This window comes from Typopeltis vanoorti, chromosome 20 (genome assembly GCF_054136105.1).
Source record: "Typopeltis vanoorti isolate ZY-2024b chromosome 20, IOZ_Tvanoo_1.0, whole genome shotgun sequence".
In the NCBI taxonomy this organism is placed as follows: domain Eukaryota; kingdom Metazoa; phylum Arthropoda; class Arachnida; order Uropygi; family Thelyphonidae; genus Typopeltis; species Typopeltis vanoorti.
This window is the reverse complement of record NC_143568.1, coordinates 66,306,711-66,324,014: the sequence shown is the minus strand read 5'-3', so window position 1 is coordinate 66,324,014 and position 17,304 is coordinate 66,306,711. Positions and strand designations below refer to the sequence as shown.

Genomic DNA, 17,304 nt, shown 5'->3' with positions numbered 1-17,304 from the left:
ACCATCTTGCACTTTCTCTTCCATGAGATCCTCCACGAGTGTTCTTTTGATTCCCTTTAACTTCAGTACCCTCTTCGTTAGTTTTATCTCCTTCCAAGAAATCTTCAGTGCTCTCCTGTCTCTCTCCTATACCCACATCTCAAAGGCCTGCAATTTCCTGATTATTGATTTTGTGTACGTCCTCTGACACTCCGTTAGAATTTGAAATTGAAAATGCTCAGGTCTTCCTGAGCACTTTCGTATTAGAATTTGAAAATGCTCAGGTCTTCCTGAGCACTTTCATATTAGAATTTGAAAATGGAAGACCCATGAAAACTGTAGAAGAAAAAAAAAAAAAAGCGGGGCAGACGACTCAGAATTATACCACTCACCAGGTAGAATGTATACCAGAATGGACAGCAGCTCTTGCGTTGTTAATCCTTTCACTATTACCACATAGATTAAGCTGGATGTAGTGGTATACCACAGTCTAGAAAGCCCAAAGTGTTGAATAGAACAAGTAAAGAGTTCGTATATTCTGTAACGATCAGATATTATTTCTCTTATATTCCTCTTAATTTAAATTTACGGCATTTTGATCATAAATTCTACATTTTAAAACATGCAATAGGCCATATCAAACTTCAATTATATTTTTAATTTTATATTCACTAGCGATTGCATAAAAGCTAGAACATACAGTAATTGGTTTCGATAAAAACCTTATTATAAAGATAAAATAACACGCGAATATCTAAATATGGATTCGTTTGTTCAATTCTCACAAGATGGCAGCACAAGACACATGCTAAGTTTCTTATCTGTCGTAAGCCATAGTAATCGAGACCACCAGGTCACAGCACTCAACAGCGAACAACTATTCTGTTTCACCTTTATGCGATCGTCAAACACATCGTCACAAGGGCGATTAAGTTTTCTAAGGTATGCCGTACTTCCTTGATGGGACAATAGCGTTCTCAAGACTTTTAACGGGTCGGCAATCAGGAAACAGGTAAACCAAAAAAGCGTGCTAGGGTTGACGACAAACTATCAGCGGACCAAACGCGCGGATTGGCGTTGCGTTATCTGTAAGTAGTTGTTGGCTTTCTGTTCTACATTTACGACGAACAAAGTCCACCAGGAGCCGAGGTATGGCTTAATATTCCTTCCACCAAGTATTCAGTCAGTGCTTAGTGAGTGAACTGCAAGGGATTTGGACACAGGATATACCACAGCTTCCCCCGAAGGAAAGGTAAGCATTCTCATGTCAAATCCTCACTAACCCCACCTGTTTACCTACCTATTTTCGAACAGAGAACGAAAGACAGTCGCTAATTTCCAACCTTTCTACCTAATTAACATAATCTGTATAGTTCTGATTTAATTGTCAGTTAATTTCCCTGCTTTACATTGACTCCGTCTGTCTATTGGTGCACTATTATTCTCTCGTTTGGTCGCGTGATTATTAGTTTCTCTGTCAGTCCATGGCTTGCCAATTAGCCTATCGGAATATGGGTTCTCTACTTAATGAACTGTCAAGTGTCAAAATTTCGTTCCCAGTTCGTGGAAGGTCAATTAAACTAGAGGTCGTTCTTGACAGTTGCTGAAGCTATTCTCCAAAATGTCATATTTTTCCGAATTAATGAAACCATCGTTAAAATGAAGAAACATTATACCTTAAAGGCTTTAACGTACATTTTATTGCAACTGGACGTGATCTTATCTCATCTCCAACAAGTCTGATGTCTCTTTCAGTTGAGGATTCAATCACCCGATTCCTTTGGAACTTTGAAAAACGAATCACAAAAATCTGATGGCAAATTATCATTCATTTGGCATCAGACTGATCATAGCAGCATACCTATGAAAGAGAAAAAATATTGAAATCAAAAATAAGAGTGTAAAGCATTCAAAAAATTGAACTTGATCAAGATAACGTTTAAGAACTTCTTAAATTTTAAGACTGTCAACATTGGTTATCTTACTTTCTTTAATCTAGAGTCCATCATTGTAACCCTATCCCATGTTAGGGTTGCACAATTATTTATCCAACTATCTCTATTTATGTGTAATCATTTTTATGGTTTGATACATATCTCAATATAGCATAACCTGACTTCATTAGTCAGAGATCCAACTCATTCTGTGCAAATTTTCTAAAATGAGATTCATTTTTGGATCATTTCACCTAACAATACAAATACAAGGAAAATGGTTGTAGGTTCAGTTGCTATGGTAACGTTATATAAGAATACAGTTGCGAAAATCAGTTTTCTAATGACTGATTGTCTATATTTTTTTAAAATATAGAAAATTGAGGAAAAAGTCCGGAAAATATTCTTTTTAATACTCCCACATGATCATTAGGAAATTTCATCTGCAAAACTTCTGAGCGTTTGAAAGGGAAATTTTTACAGCAATATTTATAACGTGTCCTCTGCTAGAAGGAAATGAAAAACAATTTGAAAAAGAATAGAATTTTGTTGTCTCCTTTAATACAATGACACGGATAAAAACATTATCTGCTCTTCTGTGATACCACACAATTGTGTTCTTGCGCGAGTCTCCGTAGCATAGTCGGTATCGACGTTGCTCTTTGGTTGGAAAGATTTACATTCGAATTCTATTTAGGATGCGAATGACATTCGTACTGGTTTTTTTTTTTTTTTAATCTGAAATGGTATGATTTCCCCCCATCTTGGAAACTCGGAATTTTCATTCCTCAAAACAGGGAAATCTCCAGATGAACACACGCAATCTAAGACATAATTGGCTTCATAGTCTTAGTTGCCTCGGTGGTAATTCTAAACAAACCAACCCGAATATCCACGTGATGCACATCTGCAGAATATCCTTTTGATTAATGTAATATTAATTAATTTTCATTATCTATGCACAGTTCCCATTGAGGAGAGGTTACAAGTTGCATTTTTAATTCCTTAAAACTGTACATTGTCATGGGCAGAGCTGGCGCTAGGGTCTTTGTCGCCCGCATGCAATGTCTATCTAAGCGTCTCCTGTAACGATCCGGACGTGTGTGGTTCTTTTAATAATAAAAATTTAAATTATTTGAAATTTCTTAAATAAATTTTGACAGAATAGCCACACGTGGGTTCGCTAAATGTAACGAACCGCGGTTGTTGACTAGGCAGGATAATCGTTAAAAACCCGAATATTCAAAAAATTCTCAAAAGTTAAAGCGAATTCTGATAAAGCCACTTCACTTTAATCATTGAATATAATGATACAGGGATTATAGCCTTCTCACCGACTCAAATCGCTAACAAAATTAAAATGAATTTTAATTAAAATTAAAATTTATTTGAACTAAGATTTAAAAAATTCTTACATTTTACAAGTTACTAAATTCTTAGTAACTTGTAAAAATTTTTTAATAATTTTTATAAGTGGAACTATCTTTTAGGAAAACAAAAGAAACTCAAGATAGATGAGAAAATAAGAAAAGAATTCAGAAATAATTAGAACATTTAGTATAAGTATTCAAAAAATAACATCTTTACAGAATAACAGAAAATAAATTAAATTACATAAATATACATGAAATTTTTTTAATTAAAATTTTAGGGTTTTTGATTTCATATTCATAAAATTAGAAAGAATGGTCTTAACATCTAATTCCCCACATGTATCATTTTCAATAGCTATTAGCGCCAAACTAACAAGCCTTTTTTGTGACATACTTGTTCTTAAGTAGGTTTTAATCAATTTCAACTTGGAAAAGGAACGTTCACCGCTCGCTACACTAACAGGTAAGGTTAATAGTATTCTTAAAGCAATTGAAAAGTTAGGGAAAGATAAATTATTGGACACAATAACATTAAAAATATCGAAATGGTTTTGAATATTTAAATCATCCTTCCGAAAAATATCCCGGAAAGCACATAACTCGTCATATTATTCTATTGCATTTATGTCTTTATTGTCGCCGTCCTTCAAGAGAATCTCTAAATCGTCACAATTTTTTCTTAAATCTTCGTTATTAATTTGTAGTAATCTATACAAGAAATTGAAATTATCATAATATGTTTTTAGTTGTTCAAAACGTTCTATTAACGAACACATTGCAACGTCTAGAAGTGTATAAAATACATTCACTCTAAATTTATCTTCTGGCGATTGTGGCGTTTGGTAATGATGCTCGTAGTCAAATTGTCGTGTCTTCTTTCGTCGTCGGGCTTCCGTACCAGTTTTAAATTCTTGTTCTCCGTCCACCTCTTCACTCAGTTCTTTAGCCGTTTTTAGAACTTCTTTAAAATTTGTATCTGATCGATACTCTTGTAAGAATATTTTTAAGTTTTCGATAGATTCTAAAGCAAGTGTAATGTTCATATTTTTGTCTTGAAGCATTTTACTCACAGGGTTTATTTTGTTAAGTAAATCATGCCAAGTTATAAGAGAGCGAATAAATTTGTAGTCTTTTATTTTAGCACATAATGTTTGTGCTTCATGCTGAGTTTCTTTAATAAAATTTTCATTATTTAAAATTTTAAAAGGTGCATCGTAAATTTCTCCTGACTGATATCGTAGAGGGCAGATTGCATTAATTTTACTTTCCCATCGCGTTTCTGATGGCTGTTTCAATGTCAATTTTTTTACAAACTCAGCATGAAGGACATTTCATTCTCTTACAAACGTTGGGCAATCCTTTAAAAGGATTGCCCAACGTTTGTATGAGAATGAAAAGAAATTGTATATTTCTTGAATAATTGCGAAGAAACTAATTGTATCTGCATTCACTTTGGCTGTATCGTTAATGATTAAATTTAGAGTATGAGCAGCACATGACACGTAAAAAGCTCGAGGAGTTTTGTTTAAAAACAAATTTTGGAGCCCATATTATTTCCCTTTCATATTTGCCCCATTGTCATGAAAAGAACCCTTGACCTCGCATGTCTTCAATGGGAATGTTCCATTTTTCCAGTTGTTCCATTATTGTTGCACATAAACCACGTCCTGTAGAATCTGATATATCTGCAAAACCTAAAATGTTTTCCCTGATCTTGACAATTCCATTGTCACAGGAAACAAAGCGAATAATAATGGTCATTTGTTCTGTTTTACTTACATTAAAATTGTATTGAGGTGTGCAGTCAAAAATTATGGAATAATATTTAGATTTTCGAATTGATAATAAAATTGTATCCCTGATTGCATTACTTAAAGTTTCCAATATTTCATTTTGACTATCTTTACTCAAATAGTGTACTCTATTGTTTCGTTGTAGGGTCCTTTCAACATGATTTTCCATAACGGGATCAAACTTCGCAAACAGTTCGATTAATTTAAAAAAAATTGCCGTTATTCCTTTTATATAATTTATCAGATGATCCGCGAAAAGCTAAATTTTGGCTGCCAAGGAATTTTATAATTTCAATCAAGCGTTCTAAAACACTTCCAATGTTTCTTTTCCATTGAGTCTGGCAATCAATAGTAGCTTTGTTTATTTAAATTTTTATCAACTTCCTTCCATTTTAAGAAATTTTTCATGTGAGTTAAACTAGTCTCATGTCTATGCAAAGTTGTACTTATATTTCTCCAATCGTTATAACCTTCTACAAGACTACTTGATTCGGTAGGTGCAAAAGGTTTGCAACAAAAGCAAAAAACAGAATTTAAAGTTTCGGAATAAATGAGCCATGTTCTTTGCACGAGCTCCCCATTTTCCATTTTTCTATTATAATACATGTCGCCAAATTTATGACCATATGTATCTCTGGGATATATTATATTTTTCTTTTGGACAGGCCCCATTTCGATTAAAACAACTCGTAATTTTTCATCAATATTTCCCCATTCACCTGGATCTTCTAAATTTACAGAGACTAACAATGTGTTAGTTTCAAGGTCAACTACAACTAAATCTTCTTCCAACTGTTTTTCACTTAAATCATGCGTCTTGTTATCTTGTTCAATAGTTGCAATAGTACTTTCATGCAAACTGGATGATGTGCACGGTTCTTCAACTCTGATTTCTAATGTATCGAGTTGGTTACAATCTGCATCAGAATATTTTAATGTTTAAACAAATTTATTAAGGGTTCCAGTTTGTTTCCTAACATCTGCTTCTTTCGCAGCATGACGATTTTATGCACTGGATAACTTTTTTTTAATTTTTGATTCCATTTCTATTTTATACCTACAAGAAATTATTACACAACACGACACAAAGATGAAATAATAGTCCGCACTGCGCTACTGTCAGTAGCCTACTGAGATGCATACCATATGACTGGTTAACTAAAAACAAATGTTTTGTACGAAAATTCGTTTCTGCGCATAAAAACCGTTCACCATTTCCCTTTAGATAGACTGCAGTGAACACAACATTCTGCAGGCAAGTATTTAGCCTGCTCTCGCTGCAAAATTGTAAACAACCGGCTGATCAAAGAGGCGGCAATATACAATTTTTTAAAATTTTTATTCGGTGTATCCGGCCTTATTTATTTTAATATTGATCATTCTAAGAATTTTTTGTTTTCATGATAAAAATTTTGTTTCTTAAAAATGAACTTATGAACGGTGCCCCGGCGGCGGCACCCACTTCGTAGCGGCACCCGCATGCCTGCTTCCGCCGGCTTTGGTCATGGACACTTGGAAAGACTCTTGTCTATTTTGCAATATCATCTAGCAATAGTTTCACTCCATAGTCAGTGTTCATGTAAACCACTTGGACAATGGGTAGGGTTATTACATCATCACAGGAGTCCACTCACCATGCTTTAGTTTTTGTAAAAATATTCTACATCACTAAACAGTCAATCTCTATTTTAACACAGCATGACAGTGCAATATATCTTAAACCATCATGGTAAGAGTTTCTTGGATATACCTTGCGCAAACCATACCATTGCTGCCATCTACACGACACACTCTGAATTTCGACATTGATGATTTACCCTAATGTGGCATTAATTCTGCTTTTTTCCTCGACCCTCGAGTAATAGTAAAAATTCATAGTACAAATAATAATAATAATAATAATAATAATAATAATAATAATAATAATAATAATAATAATAATAATAATAATAATAATAAACTAAAAGTGAATTGCATAGAGTCGCAACGAATGAAGGTGTGAGTCGTTTAGTAAAAATAAAAAAAAATCAATTTTAACGAATCATGCAGACGTTTCGACGTTATTTTAACATTTGAATTGGTCTTTTAAGTCTCTACATCTAATCAAAATGTTTTTTCTGCTGTCAGTAAAAATAAAAAATAAAAAATAAAAAACTGGTAGAACTACTTCAAAATGTAAAGTTTTACGTCCATACGCACTTTTAGTTTTGCCAATAGAGATGCCATACAAAATGCCATGGTAATAGATCCAACAATGCAAACTTTTATACCTGAGAGACGCACTATGTATATATATGCGCTATGATACTAGTCCTTGTCTCGCAGAACACGTGGATTGTTGCGTGACAGCGCAAGCATTCAATTTAGAGTGCTTACATTGATAATAATGATTATACTGTCATCCTTTTTCAGTCTCAAAATGATGTCGCAATTTTTTGGAGTATCCTAATGGAACGCAGTCATTATGAACGAGTCGAAACTGGCGATGCTTATAAATATATAAACATATCTATAATCAATAGATTAATTGTCTTGTTTTTAACAAATCATTCGATGAACGTGCCACGTATAAAATTATGTTGGCTGTAAAAACGCGGTTCAACATTATCAATCGTGGAGTTATTTCGTTCCCAAAAGTATTTAACTGCGTTTCTGTCCCAATAACACACTGTGGGGGTATTTCGTCTCATGCACGAAGTAATGGCTGCGAGATTTGCAGCCGATTACCATAAACGAACTCCAAAACATGTTTGGTGACCCAGTTCACCTTCGCAACGAAGCAAACAGCGTCCCGTCACACGGTCACTCGTCCTAGGAGATTATCTGGCGTAATGGTCTCGTTGCGTGTTGAATATTTAAGAGTAAGAGGGAGAAGCGGTGTGGTGTAATTGTTTCGTTACATAACACACGGCCTGTCTCGAACGCACATCGATCAGCAAGAGTCGGAACTGGGCTACCCGATACGAGTAATGGATCAGGTGAGTTTGCAAGCCACTGTTTACAGTGAATGAATTTCGGTTGTACCACACATGGTGTGTGTGTGTGTGTGTGCGTGTGTGTGTGTGTGTGTGTGTGTGTGTGTGTGGGAGTGCGTTTGAAAGATAGAATCATCTATTACTTCATTTTTACGCTATAAGAAAATCCCTAATTAATTAAATACAAATCAGAATATATTGTCGTATCTATTTTCAATGTACGACTTTATTTATCTTGGGCAACAATATCCCACAACTTCTGCTTTTCGTAATAACACCGACCCCAGTTGACCGAGTAGATAAGCTTCCAACCAACAGTTTGGGATTGTGTTTAGGTGAGAGATGAATTTAATTGCCCGGTGTGGACCCGTCACAGTCCTAGGGGAGTACATAATAAATAAATAAACCGACAGTTTGTCACAACCTGTTATTTATATCTCGACTTTCACGAGCCTCGTTTATAAATGTTTACAATCCATGCAGTGAACGAAAAAAAAAAACAGGAGTAATTCCCTTTACCTGTTTTATAGGATTATTTTTTTGGAATATTGAGAATCTTTTTTGTCGCTAGCGATTTTGATTCATTCTTTGTACTTCATTTGTCATTCCAAAAAAGTATATCAAGCTGAATTAAAATGTCCATTATTCAATGAAAATATTTAATATTTTTCTGTTCTTTTAAAAACATTATTGTTGTTTTTCTGTAAAATTTTAAAATTCATAAGCAAAAGAAAAACAAACTCGCTCAGTCTTCGAAAATTACACTGAAGATGAACCATTGTAGCATTTGAGGAAAGAAAAAAAACGTTGGTTTTGGGAATAACTGTTTACAACTAAAGGTCCGATGCTTGTATTCGTCACCCTTAACCATTTATGGTTGTATCTACACGCCACATTAATGTCAGAGCTAGCTAATCAACTAGTTCTGACATTGGCTTGAGAAGAGGCCTATAAAAAGTTCTAGTCGTTTCTGCGAACCTTAGCGCTATGGAAATTACTAAGGTAATACAAGTTCACGTTAGATTGAAACCGTTAAATTATTTTCATTAAAATAAGTTTAAAGGCTGAAGCACAAATTTATAAGCGTTCGTAAAGTCAACATTAGCTAAAATGAATATGTGAATGAACTAATGTAGATTTTATATATTTCTCATTTACAAATAATTTAAAGGTGTTTTAACTTATTACTAAAATACTCTGAATTGGTGAGATCGACTAATGTTTTTTTTCCTTAAATTATACTACAAATTAAAAATATCAAGAAATTATATTATTTATTTTGTTTGCTTACACTTTATCCAAGTGTAAGCAAAGTTTGCCCGTGTAGTTAACTTCACGACTTGGCTACTTATATATCTCTAATCTAGAGTATTTGATTAATAAGGTGTGACACCTTTTGACTACTTGTATATGGGAAATAAATGACTTCTTTACTTTGACTGTGGTATCTTTCTGGGTCTGGCTCCCACTGAGGAGACCTCAATAAAGGTCATAACCGATTTATATATATATATATATATATATATATATATATATATATATATATATATATATATATATATATATATTAGGATAACCAAGCAATTTTATATGCTTGGTTATTTTAGCTCCTAATCCCAAGTGTGCAAACAATTAAGTTTGCGCCTGAAACAAAGTTCAAGTCTAAAGATGGTACAACACCAGGGCAGCTCATTGTAAAGGTGGTTAAAGCTTTGATCACTATTCTTAGTATTTTCCCATAATGTAAAGCACATCTCACTAGAAGATGTATACTGCAATGCATTATGGGTGGGGGTCACTACCCAGACCGGTTTCGACCTTTTTTGAGGTCTCCTCAGTGAGTAGCTAGACCCTAAATACCAAGGTTTTAGTAATACAAAGCCTTATCAACTTTAATTATATAAGTTGCAACAAGGTGTATTAAGTTTTAATAAAAATCTCTGGAGGAGATATTGATGGGAATAAATTTTTAACTTGGGTATATTGTATATTAGGATAAAAATTTATTCCCATCAATATCTCCTCCAGAGATTTTTATTAAAACTTAATACACCTTGTTGCAACTTATATAATTAAAGTTGATAAGGCTTTGTATTACTAAAACCTTGGTATTTAGGGTCTAGCTACTCACTGAGGAGACCTCAAAAAAGGTCGAAACCGGTCTGGGTAGTGACCCCCACCCATAATGCATTGCAGTATACATCTTCTAGTGAGATGTGCTTTACATTATGGGAAAATACTAAGAATAGTGATCAAAGCTTTAACCACCTTTACAATGAGCTGCCCTGGTGTTGTACCATCTTTAGACTTGAACTTTGTTTCAGGCGCAAACTTAATTGTTTGCACACTTGGGATTAGGAGCTAAAATAACCAAGCATATAAAATTGCTTGGTTATCCTAATATACAATATACCCAAGTTAAAAATTTATTCCCATATATATATATATATATATATATATATATATATATATATATATATAATTTATATATATATAATTCAGCATTTTTTTTTTTTAGTAGGCATTAGATTTCGGGATAAGTTAATAACCATCTAAGGTGACCTAAAATAATAAATACAGACTAAACGAAATAAAGCATAGCTATTTTTTTAAAAAAATAAAGAGTTACATAGTAAAGAGAGATTTCCTTTTTTTTCATAATTTATTTCAGAATAGTGAAGAACCAGAACCTTGACGAACTCATTTTAAACACAAGGATGTTTATCCATTATAAAGAAAATTCATCAGAGTTTTCCAAGTTGGCTTAAAAACGAGTTTAAGTTTGTTAAATGCCTAGACAGTTTCGACTTATTGCTGTTAAGAACAATGAAAATGCCTTTAGTTTAAGTGAAATTATTATTTTTCATTTTGATTGGCTCTTACTTTAAACAGGGTAACAGATTGCGCCTTGGTATTTATATTTTAATCTTTCCGCTTTTACTTCCTACTATAATTTCATTACTAACATTCAACAGCTTTCGTAGCCTGTCGGCTCTTGATTCTTCCAGCTTAGTCAAAAATACGTAGCGAGAGAACACGAAATTAAATATAGCGCACGATCTGTCTTATTAAACGAATTGTGTTCATTATTGGTGACGAGAGTACAAGTGCAGACGACATCGGCTGAGTGGGTGGATATTATCATTCCTAAATCTAGAATTATTATTTGTTTTGTACTCCATTACTTTTTATAGAACTTAAATTTAGAAACAATGATATTAATAGTTTAATTCAGTTGCACCTATCTTGTTATTCATGCGTTTTAAAGTTCATTACAAGTAATTCGATATCGTAGTGCTTATGCAATAGTTGAGTAGTGCAAGACGAAGCAAATTACCGCCATGTTCAAAGTTAGTGAATTTTTTAGTGACCTTTGCTTTGCTTGTCTTAATCACGATGTCGGTTTTCGTGAAATTCAAGTAAGTGTGCATTCGAGTTATCTAAAGTTTTATAAGAGCCATTGAAAAATATAAATATTTATTTCTATTGTGCCTTTTTTATATATGATATATATGTATGATATATATGTATGATATATGATAATTAAATCCAGATATGATAATTCATCGATATAAATTATTGTTGGTACATTTGTAAAGCCATTCATGTATTTTACTTATGTAATTGTTTTGTTGGTGTGCTTGTTAGTTATTTCTGTATTCAGGTAATTTTAGATTTTTTATACTTTATTTTTAAAAAGATTAGATAAAAGCATTTATCTCGCCGATAAAAAATGATATTTTGTTCGGAATCTTTGTGTAATTCAAATATTGTGACTTTTTAACTACATTAACCAGGAGTAATTCCTCAATGAAAATGGAATAATATCATTAACTTTACGATAGACTATAGTTACAAATACAGCATGAGACAGTAGCTATACAGCTATATCCATATAACATCGACCAAATTTCGTATTTATACGTTTTTAGTCTTACGATCTCAGGTTAACAACTTTCTTAATTCTTTACATTCAAATCTATGATTTCTTAGAAGTTTGAGGATGATCTATCAACGCTTTTACAGTCATAGTTTATTTTTCATAGAGAGTTATATTTATGTATTGGCTGCTGTTTATTCCAACTCGGTGAGTAGCTTAAAGTGGAATATGCTCAAATCACAGATCTGGCGAAGGAAAGCTTTGTTATACTTAATATTTGAACCAGGAGGTCTTACTAAAAAAAAAAAAAAAAAAAGATGCAACTACGCAAACACTACGTAACTAATATCACGTGACATAGTGAGTAACGTAACCTGGTGTGATGTCAAGCAGCGATCGAAGCGCCACCACGCGTAAGACTAGAAACGAATGCGCTCCACGCAGAAGATTATTATGCGGCAAATTTGGAAAACATCGAATTTCAAAAACGAAACAAGCCAGGTAAAATCCCCAAAAAATGCCTCATATTTCACACGCAAAGTAATAACAAAAACAACACGACATTATTAAAATACTTACACAACAACAGTAAACGTACTAACGATAACTTAATAGTTTCATCGTTCCTATTTGTTACGGATACGAACATTCCCCCCCCCTCTCTTTCTTATGTAAAACATTTTATTGCCACTAAACGCGATGTAAATTGAAAGTTGAAGTTAAACTTATAATTAAGCCGGAGAAAACTAATAAATTATATTTCATGCTGTATATTCTTTAGTTACTGTTAGTTTAAATACAGTCATTGATGAAAATATCTCTGGTAGTATTTCTTCACTTCTAGTAATGAAATTTTACGTCGAATTTATGTAAATTTGCAACGTGAGATTTCCCTTGATGTGGAAATATCAGCTTTTATTTCGTCCAAATCACACGGAATACCAATTTAATGTATCATGGTGGGTATAAAGTTAAGCAAGTCCACTAAATTGAACCTGGTTTCACAACTACAAAACTAATCCAAGAAAACAACGCAGTTCACGCTAAATGAACCCAAAACAAATCTGGAACGGTTTGGTACTTGTTGGCCTGGTTTCTGGTATTGCTTTTTTTTTTTCATGTTTTTTGTTTGTGTTGGGGTGGTCAAAAATACCAACCTCAAAAAACAGCCGCCCTGTTCGCTCCTCCATAAAACGCCAACACATGCCCTCACTGCGCTGTTAATCAAATAAATTAACTGCAATTCCCAAGTATAATAACAAAACAATGATCACAAACAAGAGCTAAATGAAAAGTCTTATAACCAAGTCACTTAAAGAAAAGCATGAAAAACAATCTGCTAAATAGTCCATTATGATAGTAATAATACAAATCTTCATAAGTTTTTCTCTCGTGCGGTGGCACATAATAGTTCCTAATCTTCCGCCTGGTGGCGAGCTGATCACCACAGTGACGTCACTTCTGGTGGCATTACATGTTCTGCTCACTAGATCACGTGATATTGTTTATGTAGCGGATGTTGGAGAGCAAGCTATCGCTGTATTGCCATAAGAAAAGTACGGTGGTTTTGTCTCTACTCCCCCCCCCCCCCAAATGAAGTGTTTCATATGAACCGTGCAAATTGCTTTCTTGTATTTACCAGGAAATTAATTAATCATACTTATTATACGGTCTAAAGGAGCATACGATATACTGGGGCGTGCAAACTGGGACCAGCGACATACTAAGTTTCGTTACCAGTTACACGAGTCGTTCCCCACGTGTTCCTATGAAAGGTCATTTTTAAAAATAAGTTCAGCAAAAATCTTATGTTCTTTAAGTTTGGCCCAGAGTTACTGGAAATAGCACAAATCAGCTATGCTAATACATCTCTAATATAAGCCCTTTTTTTTAATTACAGTCTATCAACCCTTTTATAATTTTTGCACCTTAAAATTCCAGGCATGCGCGGAAGTGACGTAATAACACCAAATGCTTGTTTACTAACAATGAGGAAATGATGCGATTATCTTCAGAGAAAGTAATAAAATAAAATCCTTGGATGTGCGGCCCACTCGACTCCCGCCAAGCAAATGAATGAGCATCTTTTGGTCTTTTTGGTTACCAGAAGTGAAGAGTTTTTTACTCTCCCGAAAAGTAGGCTGGGATTGCGCTATTGACACAACCGATATAAAAAGCATTCGCATCATGGACTCGGGATGCTCCTTGCCGAATAAACTGGACCCACTCTCTTCAAAATATTGTCCCTCTGCTCCTGTCGCTAATTAGAACAAAAGTATTTGGTGGGGTGTTTAGATTCTAAAGCACCTGAGAGAGAGAGAGAGGTGTGCTTGTATTATCTGTAAACTTTGTGTGTTCTGTGGCTGACAAGGCAAGGTTTTCCCTTCGGTAAACCTACATCTCCGTGTGATCAGAATAACTGATCTTTATCGAACAGTTTTTCTAATGGTTCCTCATTATTATTATTACTTAGAATTGTCCTTCGAACCTTTCTAAAGAGCTTCACGGCTACTAGCTCTGATATATTATTTTCGCATGTCTCGAAGTGTTAGCCCACATAACCTTTATGGAACAAAGCTATAAAAGTTCCCACCTTCCGTGTTGTTAGGTTCAGTGGCCTGTCAGGGCCAAGTGACATGGATTCTTATAAACCTGCTTATTGTAGGACAATTAATCCAATAGCAAACCGGCCAGTAGAACACACGCAGATTATACAACAGACAATGCAGAAAGGATTAGTCGCCGTATTGTTAGCAGTAATGAGATGTCTAAGAAGCAAAGTTACGTGGTCATGACTGGGCATCCAAGCTTAATACGAAAGATAAGAATGAAATGAGAATATAAAAGTTGTGGCCCTATTAAAAGTGCTTAAAATGTCTTAGAGAAATAAGGAATATTGATTCACCAACATTTAGTTCGGTTTTCAGCAATCTAAGGATGTTTAAAAAAAAAAAAAAAAATTCCAGTAGCGAATTTACACCATGAGTAGGCTAATGAATTAAGTAAGGAACCCTGTCCTATAGACCAAATAATGTACGTGACTTCTTAATACTCCCTCGAGATCGCAATACGTAAGATCACGCCGAACGATGAAAATCATCAAAACCATCGAGAAGATCGGCTTTGTTTATACGTTATGCGTGTAATTTATTACAAGCGAGTTGATTTCTTCCCAGCTTTATTAAATCTGGGACGAATTCTTTCAGATAATAGAAGTTAATTGAAACTGATTAACTGGGTTCATTAGCTAATTGAAATAATCTTGTTAAGAAAGACCCTCCCTACTTGTAGGAATAAGCGTTATCGTTATATGCAAAATTAACGTGTGCTTTAAAAAATCGAAGATTTCGTTATGTTTTTGAAACATTTTAATATTAATTTTAATGTAATATTTTATTTATTTTGTTTTAAGGTTATAAACTTATCATATATTAATAATGAGGACGAGCTAAAGGTTAGAAATTCGAAAACCCTGCTTTCAAATTCTCTGAACTTTACACTAAACATGGAACTGTCAATCTAAGCTACTTCAGGCCTCCAGTACAGCGATCTCACATCGGCGATTAAGTTCATTTACCTCCTTAAAAATGTTCATGAGCATCTACTTGTCCGCGGCGAGATTCTAATCCATAATCTATTGGCTGGAAAACCTAAGCACACGCTGCAACAGGTTCTATAGTTGCTTATCAATGTCTAATAAGCAGCACTGCATTAGTCATAATCGTATCAATATTTGACATTCAGACTGCGTTTCCTCCTTTTAATCAGAGAATCGGTAATGTCATGATTTCGGAATTACCTTCAAGCACTAAAATTACTTGGCATACCGTTACAGTTGATTGTATTGATAATTTTTATTCTAACATTCCGATGCTTCTATTTTTGGCAACATAAACATCTAGTGATGAATCGTAATGTTAAAAAGGAATCTTTTTTGTTTAGTCATATCACAGTATCAACAGACTAGAAGTTAGAAATATAAAGTTGAGTACACGAAGTACCAAGAAACGTGGCATGTTTATAGTTTCCAAGAGATAACATCGAGGTAATTTGCCATGGCTTAGACAGTAGTGCACTAATCTCAAGGCTAGACGTGAATCTGTTGGAAGGGGGATGGGAATCATCCGGGCGAAACACGGATGTGTGTTCAAAAACTTCCGGACGTTGAGATGCAGTGAAGGTTAGATAATACAACTAGTTTTTTCCCATGGACATTTCAGAAATAAAACGCCAGAAAAAATAACCAGTTAATTGTAGTTTGTTTCGTGACTGGTTTATTTTGGATATAGATTACCTCGCTATTTTACACAGATAAGAGTGAAAGAAAATAAGAACATAGCGGTGAAATGCAAGATAATGTGAGAAGGATGCTTCTCGGTTCCTGTAGAGATGCTTAAACCCACAAAAGGAAGTGTTGCATTTCACTAAAATGCATACTTTTTTTTTTAAAATACGTTATCCACCGTGTAACTACTTTGAATTTAGGGAGTCAAAGGCTGTGTTTAAACGCTTTATCTCACTACTTATTCAGCTGAACTTTGGAAGAAATGATAACAATATTTTAAGTATTTTTGCAGGAATGCGATGTTGAAATATTCACTCATCGCTTATATCAGAGATGAGGAATATCGTGTGGATGATGTGTGGATTTGGTATAATTTGCGTTTTTTTTTTCATATAAAGCATTGGTAGTTGTAGCGTCCGTTGGCTATGAATGCGTGCCTTGTTCATTGAAATAGACGATATTTTCCTTCTTATTTTTTTTTAGGAAATCAAACTTTCCTTTTTTTGTTATTCAGTTTTTCACCAATTTGAGGAAAAGGTCTTCTATAGCATATTGTTAAACAGAAATGGGATCTGATGTGTGATACATTTTTTTTTTTTTTTTTAATCGCAAAATTAAGACTGGAAAGGTGACTGTTGTGATGACCTCAGGAGCCTGTGGTTAAAACCTCAAGCCATTTTTTGTTGTTGTTATTTGTCTTTGTACTATGGGCCATGTAGAAAACAAGTATTTCAATTCTCCTTCAAGGTGAGAAATTGCACACTTAAGGTGCGCGACCTCTCACAATGAATCCTCATAATCGTTTAATCCCGATCAGACGGAGATTTTCTCCCCTAAGTTATCGAGATAAACTATGCCCTTACAAGTTATTTCTCTAGTAAAACAGACAAACCTTGCGATGGATATAATGTAATGCACTGGACACATCTTAGTTGCCCCACATTAATTTTAGAGGGACTGTGGGTAATATGGAGTATCATTTTGTGTGTAAAATGATATCCGGTATTACCCGAAATTCCCCTATTCAACTCAAACTGAGAACATGAAAAAATAACCCTGAAAGTTTCATTTATTTTGTTGTTCTT

The 17,304-nt window shown here is 34.1% G+C and overlaps 1 protein-coding gene across 3 annotated transcripts in view; it reads left to right on the top strand.

Annotated features, from left to right (window-relative positions):
- Positions 1–879: 879 nt before the first annotated feature.
- Positions 880–17,304, top strand: part of Pka-C1 (Protein kinase, cAMP-dependent, catalytic subunit 1) — a 545,341-nt gene continuing 528,916 nt past the window's right edge. Inside the window, exon 1 of one of the 3 annotated variants that reach the window (XM_090410257.1) lies at positions 880–1,231. The gene's annotated coding sequence lies outside the window, so the exon portion shown is untranslated. The remainder of the gene's footprint in view (positions 1,232–17,304) is intronic. The other 2 variants (XM_090410255.1, XM_090410256.1) reach the window with 2 other exon arrangements.